The sequence below is a fragment of the Vombatus ursinus genome, unplaced genomic scaffold (assembly GCF_900497805.2).
Source record: "Vombatus ursinus unplaced genomic scaffold, bare-nosed wombat genome assembly UNPS02014802.1, whole genome shotgun sequence".
NCBI classification, from domain to species: domain Eukaryota; kingdom Metazoa; phylum Chordata; class Mammalia; order Diprotodontia; family Vombatidae; genus Vombatus; species Vombatus ursinus.
The window spans coordinates 31,629,677-31,643,498 of NW_020954580.1; positions in this window are offsets into that span (position 1 = coordinate 31,629,677).

The window sequence follows — 13,822 nt, forward strand, 5'->3', positions numbered from 1 at the left end:
ACTCAGTCTAAGGGCCACACTTGAGGATCTAGAGGGCCACATGTGACTTTGAGGCTATAGGTTTCCCACCCCTGTAGACAGTTCTCAAAGACTGTAAGTTGTACAGAAGGTACCAACATACACTGTTAGAGGGAATTTCTTTATCCAGGAATTCCTTGTGACAATGAAATCATCATTGAAATCAATGATCCAGTTCCTATCCCTATGATGATCATATGTAGAAAGATGATAATAAAGGTCATTTTGACTTACATTTCTGCAGAGTAAGAGTAGGTAGAAGAATTTTATGAAGAACTTGACAAGACCCTCCAAAATAATCCAACATATTGGTAACTTCAATGCAAAGAGAACATGTGAGAAGGTGGTAAAAAATATATTCAAAAACACTGTTTAGAAATAGAAATGAGAGGACAAAGCGGGTTCACTATAAGAAGCCTCCAGTCTATATATAATGAGTACTTGTTCAAGAAGCAAATTTGAGTTGCTGCAAATAATAAGTACCAAATCATAAAAAAGGAAATTGATTATATTCTAATAAGGAATGACTGACATAGGAGACCTTTTGGAATTAAAGAACTGATTCACTAAGGAAAAGATGAAAAATCAATACCAAATTCAAAGAAATAATAAAAAAGGAGAAGGTTTGTCACACAATTGAGGCAACTCCAACATGACCTATGTAAACAGGTTATGAATGCTAAAAATGGAAAATGGATCAAACATCAGCTGACTCTTGCCATTTTCTAGGAAAATTTAAATGAAATATAATAATGGCTACATCTAGGAAATCAAAATAATCTAGAAGCAACATTATGCAGAAAACACTTGCCAAAAGATTATGGCAAAATATTATGGCAAGATAGTATGGCAAAAAAGGAATATTCATTTAGAATATAAATTTATTTGTGAAAATCTTTCAAAAGAGGAAGCAGAATGACTATGGGCAGTTTTATCTCAGTGGAATGAAACAGTGATAAGCAGTGGAGGGAAAAAACGTTTATAGAAAATTTGGCAAAAGATTCAATTAGCCCAGGAGCATTTAAGGAAGAAACTGGAAGGACAAAAAAAAGAGAAAAGTGGAAAAGATCTGTTGATCTTTCAAGATTACCGTAGTAAGACATTATCTCTTTTAGTGGCAGTGGAGCAATCTTATTTTGGGCTCTAACATCACAAATCCCAATGTGCTGTTTATTAAGAAGCATAAATCTAATTAAAAAGAACAAAAAAAAGCAGTTGTGCTATATCAAGAGGAAGTCTGTGCTAGAGGTGACAATTTTCAAAGTGTCTGCAAGAGAAGATGCAACAAAATGCTTAGAAAAAATATCAGCGACATTATTATAACCAAAAATAGAGAAACTGAGAAAATATCAATAACTATTGACACATAAGCCTCCTTTGCCATCCCTTCAAAATCTATATTCATCAAGGAAAGCTTTGGTGAAGATATGAGAAGAGAACAGTTAGAATTTCACAAATTATATTCTACAGTAGGTCCAGACAACATGGTGTAGAAGTTAAAGCACAGGTCTTGGATTTAAGAAGACCTTTTGTATCACAACAATTGCCTCTGATGCATACTGGATATTTGATTACAAACACATTTTTTGAGGTGTCTATAGGTTTCACCACACTTCCAAAGGGGTCCATGACACAAGAATGATTAAATACCACTGTGGAAGAACAAAGTCCCAGTTTAGTAGCTCTTTTTCGTCAATGTGTGTCCCATGTATATGACCAGAATCGTATCAGATTCCTTGAAAAATGTTAACAACAGAGATCAAATTTTTTGATGATACTTTGTTTAATATCAAAAGGGGAACAATAGGAAGTTGTATATTATGCAAAGATGTTCTTTGTTCTCATAGAGATGTCTAACACAGAATCAAAATGGAAGAGGGAATATTTTAGATGTCGAGATCTTCCTCTTTGTGGATGACACTGTGCTGATGGCATCAAGTTCTGGAACACTGAGAAGCCTTCTAAATGATATCCCTAATCACTCAGAAATGTTTGGCTTAGTTTTTCACACAGGAAAACAACTGGATGAAGAACGTCTATTGTCCTATGATGCAGAGTTGGATTGACAATCCATAAGGCTGGTCCATTAAGATACACATATTGTGCAGATCTTGCATACAGACAATGAATAGGGCCAAAATTAAATAAGGAAGAGGAAAATGAGCTATATTGCCCTCAGGAAACTGGATAGTGCTTTTAATGAACCAAAGTTTCTCTTTGAAATAAAGGTCCATATGATATTCTTTTGGTGATGTTCTGTGGCTGCAAATCATGAAATGTTTCATTCACTGGTGTATTATAAATGTTTTATAATTATAAATGAATAGAAAACGGAGATGTGTATGGTGGTTGAGAATGGCTTAAACATTATTAACAACACAGAGTTGTGTAGGAGAAGTGATAGAAAGGATGTTATCAGCCAGTCATATAACAAGAGCAAAAGATAACCAATAGACAATCCACATGTTCTGTTGATATTTAAACACTGTCGAAAGTTCCAGAGGAAGGCCTTTAGCATATTGGATGGAATCCCTTCTGGAATACTTATGGGAGATATGAACAAGATCTGTGAGAAAGTATGCACACATTGTAAACTACATTGTTAGAGGTAGTACCCATATTAATGAGATCTTGGGTTCATCAAGGTATTGAAGAAATTCTAGGAAATGTGTTTCCTTGCCAAAATTTGAGGAAACCACCTGAAAATATTTCATTAACTTTTCAATAAAGCAACTTTTCTAACAGTTAAGGAACTCACATTCATAGATTCAAGAATGCTATCAAAACACCAGTATTCATAGGGTGATAGAGCAATATAACTGGAAGGAGTCTTAGAGATGATAAAGTCCAACATATTCATTTCAGAGATGAGGAAATTGAGGCCCAAAGAAATAATTTGCCAAAAACCACGTGGTATTACTGGTGGAGCTCTTACAAGAACCCAGGCTTCCTGACTCACTCAGAAAACATTTATTGTTTTCTCAAAATCTTAAATGTACCTGTAATCTCTTCCATTTAGTTGTTCCCTCAAATGATGCGGATTGCCACTCATCCATGTCTGCCCATCCTGGGTTACTACTATTTATGTCCTCCTCTAAGTTCATTATAAATCCATTATCTGTAAAGCACATAGCACAGTGCCTGGCACACCATAGGTGTTACGTAAATGCTTGTTGTCTTCCACTTCCCTTCCAAAGAACCTTAATTTCACAAGATACTTGATCACCTCATATTTTAATGCTTATGATAAACATGTGAAAGAAGACCACCAGGGGAATTTACCCAATGTGTTAGACCCCTTCCTTAATTTCTGTCCATATATATTGTTTCCAATCCTCTTTGTGTACAATAGAAAGTTAAAGAACAGAAAAAAATTTTCTGAATCATTTAATTGTCACTCCAGAATATACAAAACAATAATATTAAAGAAATCACTTCAAACTGATATCTTTAACATTTTCTAAAAAAAGAAAAAAATTAGCTATTTTTAATGATTTATTAGTGTTAAAAACACAAGAGCCAATTTTATGATAAAATAAATTGAATTACTTGAACATAATACTCATAATGATATTATATTTGAATTAAAAATTAATGTGAATGAAATTGATGACATTTCCAATCAGCAGATTAATTAAAGAGGTTTGTTAATTATATACAAGTCAATGCACTTGAATTATGTATCAGTCAGTAGACTAGAACAACATCCACATACTTTGCTTTAGAAGATTGATTAGAAAAGATTCCATTTACACCTTTCCTTGTGGGAATTAGAATTCTTTCACTCCCTTTGTATCGGAGAAATAAATCCATATCTCTATGCATATCCATATCTACCTATCATCTCTGTCTATCCATCCATCCATCCATCTCTCTCTCTCTCTCTCTCTCTCTCTCTCTCTCTCTCTCTCTCTATCAATCTATCAATCTATCTAATCTATATAGCTGTAGCTATCTCTGAGGCAGAATGACATGATAGAAAAAGAGTTCATTTTGGAGTCAGGAAGATGTGAGTTCAAGTCTTGCTTCTGAAATATAATGTATATGTGAACCTAGACAAGTTACTCAACCTTGCGGTACCCCAGGCAATTCATTAAGAATATAAATTGTAGCATGCTTGTGGATCTGCATATCATAGAATTAATTTTTTTCCCACCAGGAGTTCTCTACACTAGAGGTGTCAAACATGGCTTGCAGTGTTCCCCAGTGTAGCCAGAACCAGATTAAAATATAATTCCTACCTGATTTTAATGTGCTAATGTATTAATAAAAAAAAGAAACCTATAAACGTGTGACTTTCTAAGTCAATATGCAGGCTGCAGAGATCCTTACATATGGTGGACCCTGTTTTGAAATGATTTTGATACCCCCTGGTCTACACCAGTGAAATCACAGGTTTTGACATCAGACTTAGCTATAAAATCATCACTGTGTGGATAATAATTTTATCGCGTTTTTATTTTTATGAAGGTTCATCCTTTTTGGGTTCTGATGATTCTGAATGGTTATTTAGGCCATTGGCCTTCCTCTTTGCCCCCTTTAGCAGTCTGTGGCATCACTGGTAGAATTGGAACTGACAAGAGCACAGCTGTACTTCTTGGCACAATTCCTCCAAAGTCTGAAGTTATCTAATGATTCCTATTTCCCACTTGCATCCAGAACATCGGCTTAAATGAATTCTTCAGTCTTATTTAACCCTCTGAAAGTCTGTTAGTTAATTGCTGCCTTACTCCTCTCTCATTACTGTTCCAAAGGGCATTGGATTTTTTTCTCTTTATAATTCCATATCATTGATTCTGGGGGTAGAGGGGAGAAGCAGAGAAGGAGGTCCGTCATTTTGAAGCAACAACACAGAGGTATGAATTTTCTTTTGGTGTCTGACCACCTGTGGTGCCACAAAGCTCCCAATATACTAGTAATTCTCTTTTTATTTTGAGTAAGTCTATGTAGGGCAATAAATCCAAATGTCTGGAAAGCTAACCCAAGAAAAATGCCACCATTTTTTCTCCACTTATTTCCCAGGTGGTTTTTTTTTATTCTCTGGGCAAAACTCTCTGTTAAGGTCAAGGAGGAGTCTGCGTACTTACTGCACATTGCTCAGTTAGTGGAAGTGGTGCCATCAATTCAGGCAAGGTAGGCATGGTCTAATAGAGCACCTTGGAACATTCACATTTTTGCAGCCCTTTAAGGTTTAGAGAAAATATGATCCCTACAACAACCTTGTGAATCAGGGAGGAAACAGGGGCTCAGAGAACTTGTCAGAGGTCATGTAGCTTGTCGATATAAGAGCCAACATCCAAATCCAAGTTTATTATTGTTATTATTTTGGTGGTTCTGTTTGAGATTGGGCCACCCTATCTCACCCAGGCTGAAAGTTCAATGGCCATTCCCTTTCTGATCCTACTACTGATAGATAATGGACTTCCTCCATTTCATCCCACTTTAGGTAGCCTGGTGGCCCCCTCTGATAGGGGCTTACCATAATTGGTGCTACATTCAGGGAGGGAAGCCCATTTGCTTAACCCACAGCAGCCCAGAACTCCCACGCTCAAGTAATCCGCCAGCTTCATCCTTGCTAGTAGCTGGGATTATAGACCTGGTATACTACGTTTGGCTTAAACCTAGGCCTTCTTGATTCTAAGACCAGCACTTTTCACACTACATCACACTGTCTTATCTATGATCTGATCATCATTGCTCTATATTCCATCTTGGTCCTTGCCCAAACTGACGCACCAGGGAGCTTGGAGTGAGGAAGTATGGTATATTGGAAAGAGTATTACCTCTAAAATCCAATGACTTCAGTTCTTCAAATTCTGGCTCTGCCACTGATTGCCCATGTGATTCTGAGCAAATCCCTGAAATCTCAGTTTCCTCATTAGTAAAAGGAGGGCACTGAACTAGATGACCTCTGTGGTTTCTTTTGGAGGAGCTAGGTGGCTCAGTGTATAGAGTGCTGAGCCTGCAGTGAGGAAGACCTGAGTTCAAATCCAGTCTTAGACACTTAGTAGCTATGTGACCTTGGGCAAGTCACTTAACCTGTAAAGTCACTTATCTGTAAAATGAGCTGGAGAAGGAAATGACAAACCACCCCAATGTCTTTGCCAAGAAAACCCCAAATGGTGTCACAAAGAGTCAGACACAACTGAAGTTACTGACAACTACAGCTTTATTCCTCTTAAATTCTAATTATAGTTCAAAGTATAGAGAGGCAAAGTTATTGAAAGAACATGAAACTCATAGGGGGAAACCAGGAAGAGCAACAAACTGAAACCATTCTTCCTGTTATCTTTGGCAAGGAACTTACTAATAGTGAAATAGCACATAAAGGGGAGCTGAAAAAGCATTGGGTGGGGGAAAGGGAGAAGGTACTCATGCAAGAGCTTGGCTGTGAAGTCTGGGAGTCAGAAGCATAGCTGGGAGGGAGATAAAGCATGGCCACCCCTAAAATGTAGGCCCTGGCAAGGAACTCACCAATGGAAGAAGGGACCTGGTAGGTGAATGGATGTTGTATTGTGAGAAGGCATTGGACTCTGATGGAAGTTCCAGAGTGACCAGGCAATTGAGTCATGGTTGAAGTCCAGAGAGTCAGAACACCTGGTTCTCCACCTGTTTGCTCACTTTAACGCCTGACCTTTCTCATCTTAGCCACCTGAGTCTTATATGGTTCAATGTTGGAGTTAATTTGATTAAAAATCCAACACATTTTGATTAGGCATCCCAAAATATGCAAGATTTTGCACTAGGTACTTGTAATTGATATTCTAGTCATGTGTGCATTTGTAAGAATTAGGATTTAAATAATAAGGGAGGAGAGATTTTCAATAATAATTTACCTCATCTGACTGATCTTGCCCTAACCCCAGTTTAAAAGCAGGAATTTATAAAGTCATACAGATCTAGGTACTTAGTTGCCTAACAGGATCCAGGCAGAAGAAAGTGTTGAATCACTAAAACATTTAATTAGTAGTTGAACGAATATTAAAACAACAAGGACATAATCTCACAAGCACAGGAACATAGATTTAGGACCCTAGAGATTTTAGAGGTCATCAAGGTCATCCTTTGTCATCTTAGAGATGAAGAAACTGAGTCCCAGAGAAGTTAAGTGACTTGCTCAAGGTCACATAAGGGGATTCAAATTGAGCTAGGTGGCACAGTGGATAGTGTGCCTGGCCTGAAGTCAGGAAGACCTAAATTCAAATCTGGCCTCAGATATTTACTAGCTGGGTGATCCTGGGCAAGTCATTTAACCCTCTTTGCTTTAGTTTTCTCATCTGTAAAATGAGCTGGGGAAGAAAAAGGCAAACCACTCCAGTATCTCTGGATGGCCCCAAATGGGGTCACAAAGACTCAGACATTACTGAACAACACCAATAACAACCTTTGCCTTCAAATCCAGCATTCTTTCCTGAGCATTATCTCCCTTTTCTTTTAAAATCTTACTGATTTTACCTGCCCCCAACCTGCTGAAGCGTTTGGGTAACAAGCTGTTCTAAGACTCAAATGCTATGGGGCTTGAGTCCTTTGGTGAAAGATGACTGTCTTTTTTGATTGTTTCATGAAAACTGCTCTTGCCAGTATCTACTGTATGTCCTCTCATTCCACATCTCCACAGAGTTTTGTTCAGTTGCTGTAAGGCAGCTGTCACTTGGTTGCAGTCACCTATACTTCAGCTAGGCTTATAGGTTCAAATTCTAGAAGCAGTCACCATCCTTCCATATCCTTAATGCCATCTTCTTCTGATGCAAGTACCCTATTTCTGCAACTATAGAGTCTTATAAAAATGGAGTCCTAAAAAAATCTCTCCAAATATGTCTTTGTGCTCTGAGGTCAGACATTCTGGGAAATGTAGTCCTATTCAGTTGTGTTTGTGATACAAAGGTCAAAACCAACATAGTCCATGTCCCTTTCCTTCCCTCCCCAAATAGATAAACTACTAGAGCAGGTATTCTTAGCCTGAGATCCATAGATTCCCAACACATCTGTGTCTATATTTCAAGGAGTCTGTGAACTTGGATGGGAAGAAAATACATCTTGATCACAAATATAATTGTTTTACTTGGTAAACCTGTGTATTTATTTTGTGTATGTAAAAACATTATTCTGAGAAGGGACCTATATAGGTTTAATCAGACTGCCAAGGGAATTAGTGCCCATGAAGGAATATTCAAAAATGGTATATTCAAAAATAAGTATGCTGCAAGGTAGAATGTGATAAGGGCAAAGAAGAGGTGTAGACTGTTCTAGGAAGATTTGTCTAGAGAGATCACTTTTAGCTGGAGGGTTCCATTAGGGAAGGCTTTGAGAAGAATGTATGATATCTTAGCTGAACTTTGAGGGAAGACAAGGATTTAAAATAGTCTCTGTCTCTTAGGGAGAGAGAAGGGAGACTCCATTTTAGGCATGCAGGATTGCTGTGAGAACAAATAGATACAGGACCAATTATTTTTCTCTTTGTATTCCTTAGTGTTTTGTGCCTTTTGTGTTTCTGTAGTCATGTGTAATTCTGAAGGTTTATTTTTGTAGCAATGAAGTTGAGTCATGTTGAAGGCCTTTTCTCTCCTTGCCTGCTATTAATAAGTAAGATAAGTGATGTAGCATTAATTCTGTCTGTGAGGATGGCATCCTATTAAAGCTGGACAGCCACAGGCAGTGTAACTCCTCTCTCAAGTACTCTTAGAAATAGCTGAAAATGGCTTCCACCTTGGACTTCAGCCGACTTGTGATTAAAATGCCTATTTTAGGACATTTTGCTGTTAGTCAGCCTGGGGTTGTTTTGCAAAGCACCTTGCTTCTGTCTGGAAGCAAACAAAGTAGAGGATCTTGAATGGAGATGTGCACTGAACACTTTGTGGTGCCCAAATGTTTGCTTTCAGAAGATCCCTAGCCATGCTTTACCTCAGACTAAGGTAACTGACAAACTTCGGGAGGTGATTCAAACTACATCTCTCATCAGGTCCATCTGTTTATCTGGGCTCTACCACCAGTCACCAACAGATGTGGAAGATTGTAGAATATCATGCAGGGAGGGACAGTGATTTGTACAGAAGACTAGCCAGGGGTAGGCTGGAGACAGCTCCAACAATTTTTAAATTTCCGGCATGAGCATTTACACCTCAGAAACCAGCAAATGCTACAAATCATGGTTTGATTTTGTGTGTGATTATTTAGACTTAAAAAAATGATAGATAAAATGTTAATAATGCAGGTCCATTTTGAAGTATGTCCAGCTTTTTTTTTGTGAGTTAATTGTTGAATATTTACCACAATATTGACTACAGGCAACTAAATAATAGGTATGCAAAATGGCTGACACTGGTGGCTTCAGAACTGCTATCTGAACACCATTACAAATGACACCCTTGTGTCTGAATTTAATCTTTCATTTTCTGTTCTCTGAATTTCTCTTGGAATGGGCACAACTCAACTCAGCTTCCTGGATCCTATTGACATTTTATCCATATAGATCTAAGTTTCCATGCTACCACTGTTTGATTCATGGTTTCTTGTTGGCCTCAGACTTGACAGACCCCAACTTGGATAGCCTCTGAAGATAGAATTCCCAGTATAAATAACTTGGTTCCCAGATAGACTTTACCTTCATTTCCACCACTCTGTATTAGCCCAGCTAGATACTGCTCCTGTTGAGGTAGTCATTTTTCAAAGATTAAAATTTTTCAGTAGAAATCAACATCCTGATTAGGGCATTGCTTCTTACATTACAGAACCATGCCATCTGTCTCAACACTGCAATTTTGAGGAATTCTTAGATGACAAAATGCAGGATCACTTTCTATGTGAAGTGCATAAGCTTTCTGATGTTATCTTTGACTGAACCAAATTTGACATTTGCACTGACCTAAGAAGAGGACCTAGTCAGTGAGACAATATCACTGTGTCACAGAAATTAAACAAGTAGCTTCTAATGTCAGTTCTGTATATAATATCTAGGCAAAAAACTCCTACAGAGATTAGGAAATGCATGCTTGACATTATCTGTAAAATAGTTCTGACACTCAAACTTTCTTGCTTGGACTGGGAGAGATTACAATGATACTCTAGCATGCCAATTCATTCATTCAAAACATTCAAGGATATGGAATGCAAATTTTATAAGAAGAAAGGATAATGTAAAAAAAGAGATTCTATTCAAAATCTCCAAGGGAACTCCAGAAACTACTATAGCAATTTGCCTTACTTGAAATCAAGTTATCTTGATTATCCACAGAATGTTCTGGGCTTGGAGAGTTGTAATATTCAGAAAACCAATACTTCAGAATGGTGCAGTATTTGCAGTAGAATTTGTAAATGACCCATATGGAATGGAAGATGATACAAGATGTGCTGTATCAATTATCAGGAGAGATACCTTTTGCCATATTTTTTGATATGCCTATTACCTACTAGGTTATTGCATGTATTCTTCAAGGTTGTAGTGATGGAGTAATATGGTGAATGATACTGGAGCATATAACATGGCTCCTCCACAGGAAAAAAATAAAAGCTTCCATTTGTCATATGAAGTGATCATGATTATCCCAGTATTATTATTATATTATCCCATTATATGCTTTTTTCACAATCTCATTAAGTAAGTGGTATTGGTATTGTTATTCCCATTTTGCAGATGAAGAAACTAAAGCCTAGACAAATGAAGTGAGTTTCCTATGGTTACATAAATAGTAAGGATGAAAAATCACCAATGATTAAGTGATAGTAGAAATCATGGGAGTGAATGACAGTACCAAAGTAGAGAGTGTAGAGAGAGTAGGGCCAAAGACAGAATCTTAGGGAACACTCATCATGAGCTGTTGGGAAAAGGATAAAAAGTTGGTGAAGGAGACAGAAAATGAGTAGTTTGAGAGTTAAGAGAAGAAAAGAGGATAGTGACTCTGAAGTCAATGAAAGAAAGTTATGAATAGGATGAGTTGACCAATAGAATGACATGCAACAGCGCAGACGAGAAGGATAGGACTGGCAAAAGTCAGAAGATGTGGTGATTCGAAGAGCCTTCACGAGCTTTGGGAGTGGTGCTGGCAGATGGGAAGTATTGCCTGGCTCCCAGTAACATTCACATATTTCAAAGAGACCATCAATGCTTTAAGCCAGAGAAGTAAACAAAGCAGAAATATGAGAATAGCCAATGGGAGAGATAACACAGTACTCTGCAATAGGATATTGTTAATAAAAGTCTGCTGATATTTGGGACTGGGATGGAAGGATGCTTTCTGCCTATTTCTCTAATCTCATGACATAAGAGTCTTATTCCATTTGAATAGGATTGAATCAGGTAGATACGACCTTAAACTGTGATGCTTATTAAAAAGCAGGCTGGGTTTGCAATTGTTAAAAGTAGCCATCTACCAGTAACCTTCTCTGACCTTACCGGTTGCTTTGTCGAGGTAAAGGACTTGATTAACATTCCATGGAACCGTACAAAAATTCCTTATCCAGAAAAAGCTGCAGTTAAACTGGGCCAACTTCATTTTTAAAGGCACAATGAAAACCTTTAATAGTCTCTATTAAAGTAATATGCTTTGCATTAATGGCTGACATACTAACAAAGTTTTAAAGTCAAATATCAAAACAGAAATAGTGCATGCAGATACTTTTAAATGGTTTTGTTTTGGCAACAGTAGAATGGTCAAATTAGTTTTCTTTTTTTTTTCTTTAAGGATGAAAAACCCTCCCAAATTGCCTTTGAGGCTAAGAATGTCAAGTAATTCCGGAATGGAAAATCATTGAAAATCAAGGTTAAACAATGAATATGATGACACAGTGTTCTCCTCAAACATTAAGCATCATCACTATAAAAAGAAAACTGGGTTTCATAAATTGGAAGATGGAAAGAGAAACTGTCAGTTATGACATTTCAGACACCAGGATTTTAGCAGGCCCTTGTGGTAAAAAATGAGGACAACGGTAAAATGGTGTACTATCCCTAAAGGATGTAAGAGATTTTGAAACTGAAGACAACTAAGCTTATTATCAAGGTTTTCTACTTTCTCTTGCTATTTAGAAAATGTTAAGTAGGGACCACAAAGCAACATTTATTTTCTTCTGTTAGCAGCACAAAAGTGGTTTAGAATAGTACTCAAACAAACAAAAACAACCATGCAATAAAATTTTAAGTACTTATCATGGTCAAGGTTTTGCTGGGCACTGAGAGAGATACAAAGTGTAGCAATTGCTCCCTTCCTTCATGGAACTTGCAATCCTGTAGAAGAGATAAGACATAGGTAAATAATTATAGAACAAAATAGAATAGAAGTTCATAAGGGTGTGTGTGTGTGTGTGTGTGTGCATAAACTAGATTCTATGAGAGTTCAAATGACAGAGAGGACTGGGGGAGTTATGTTTAGAGCCTGTCTGAATTTTCATCATCATTATCAATCAAGATGGATAGGGATAAGGACCGGATCTAGAATTGTGATTTCATATAAGGAGCTCCCGGAAGGAAACTCCCTTCACCAATGTAGGTTTGGCATCTTCTATGTAACTTGTAGTTTTAGAGCCCTGAGAGATTAAGTGACTTGAGAGAAAGTATGGAGGCAGTTGAAATTGGGCTTAAGTGGAAGATGGCATGTTCTGCGGGTGTGCTGAGCTATCAGGCTGAGTATACAATGGATCTAAGTGCCATTCCACGGTATTGGGAGGCAGGGATGCCAAAGCTCTGATGTGAAATAGTTGAGTGACAGCATTCTAAGTCCCTAGTGGTTTCTGCATGGGAAAAGAAAATGCCCTCTTTGGGGTGGAGAGGGACAGAAGTACAAAGAATGCTTGGGATGTGAACTGAAAAGCTCATACCCCAAGATGGTGAGTGTCAGTGTCAAGTGTTAACTAGTTGGCTTTCTTGATTCATAACATACCTGTTCCTGTAAAATGATCATCAGACCTGACATACAGCTCGGATAGCAGGTGCATCTAGTCCTTATGGATCACTGAAGAGAAAATCAGAGACTTTTAGATGGAGGAAAGGTAATTATGGGTTACCTGACAGACCTTCAAGTAGTGTTTAAGAAATAGAGAAAATGCACTCTTTCTTTTCTGCTTCTTTTCTCTTCTCTGGGGGTCAAGGTGAGGGGCATAGGGGCAGGTATAGGAGCACCAGGGAACAGTGCCCCACCCCTAACCCCAGCTCTTTCTCTGGATCTATATCGAAGATGGGATCTCAGTTTTTGGCCTACTTGCTTACTTTTATGGAGGATCAAAGAGCATTTGCTTCCAAGAGAGTTTATCTAATTCTATACCATTTGTAGGAATGCCTGTGTATTTGTATATTTAGAGTTATTGGGAAAAATCATATTCTCAATTTTAGAAGTGATTTTTTTTTTGCTTTTTAAGTGAGGCAATCAGGGTTAAGTGACTTGCTCAGGGTCACACAGCTAGTAAGTGTCAAGTGTCTGAGGCTGAATTTGAACTTAGGTCCTCCTGATTCCAAGGCCAGAGCTCTTATCCATTGTGCCACCTAGCTGCCCCCAGAAGTGATTTTTTTTAACATACATCTTTGTCTTGAGCTAGAAATGTCCATAAAAGTCTATGATCTTGCATGTCATTAAATTTCACCCTATACTTCCTGGGCAATATTCATGACAAACATTGTTTCTATTTATTGAGACTTTACACTCTACTGACCACTTTAGAAAAACCAAGCAATCAACTGACCAAACACTAAAAGATAAATCTCAGGTGTTGCTCACTTGGAAAGGCAAGTAGCTTCTCACATCACTGGAAGTACACTTTATCTCTGCAGCCTCTCTCTCTCTCTCTCTCTCTCTCTCTCTCTCTCTCTCTCTCTCTC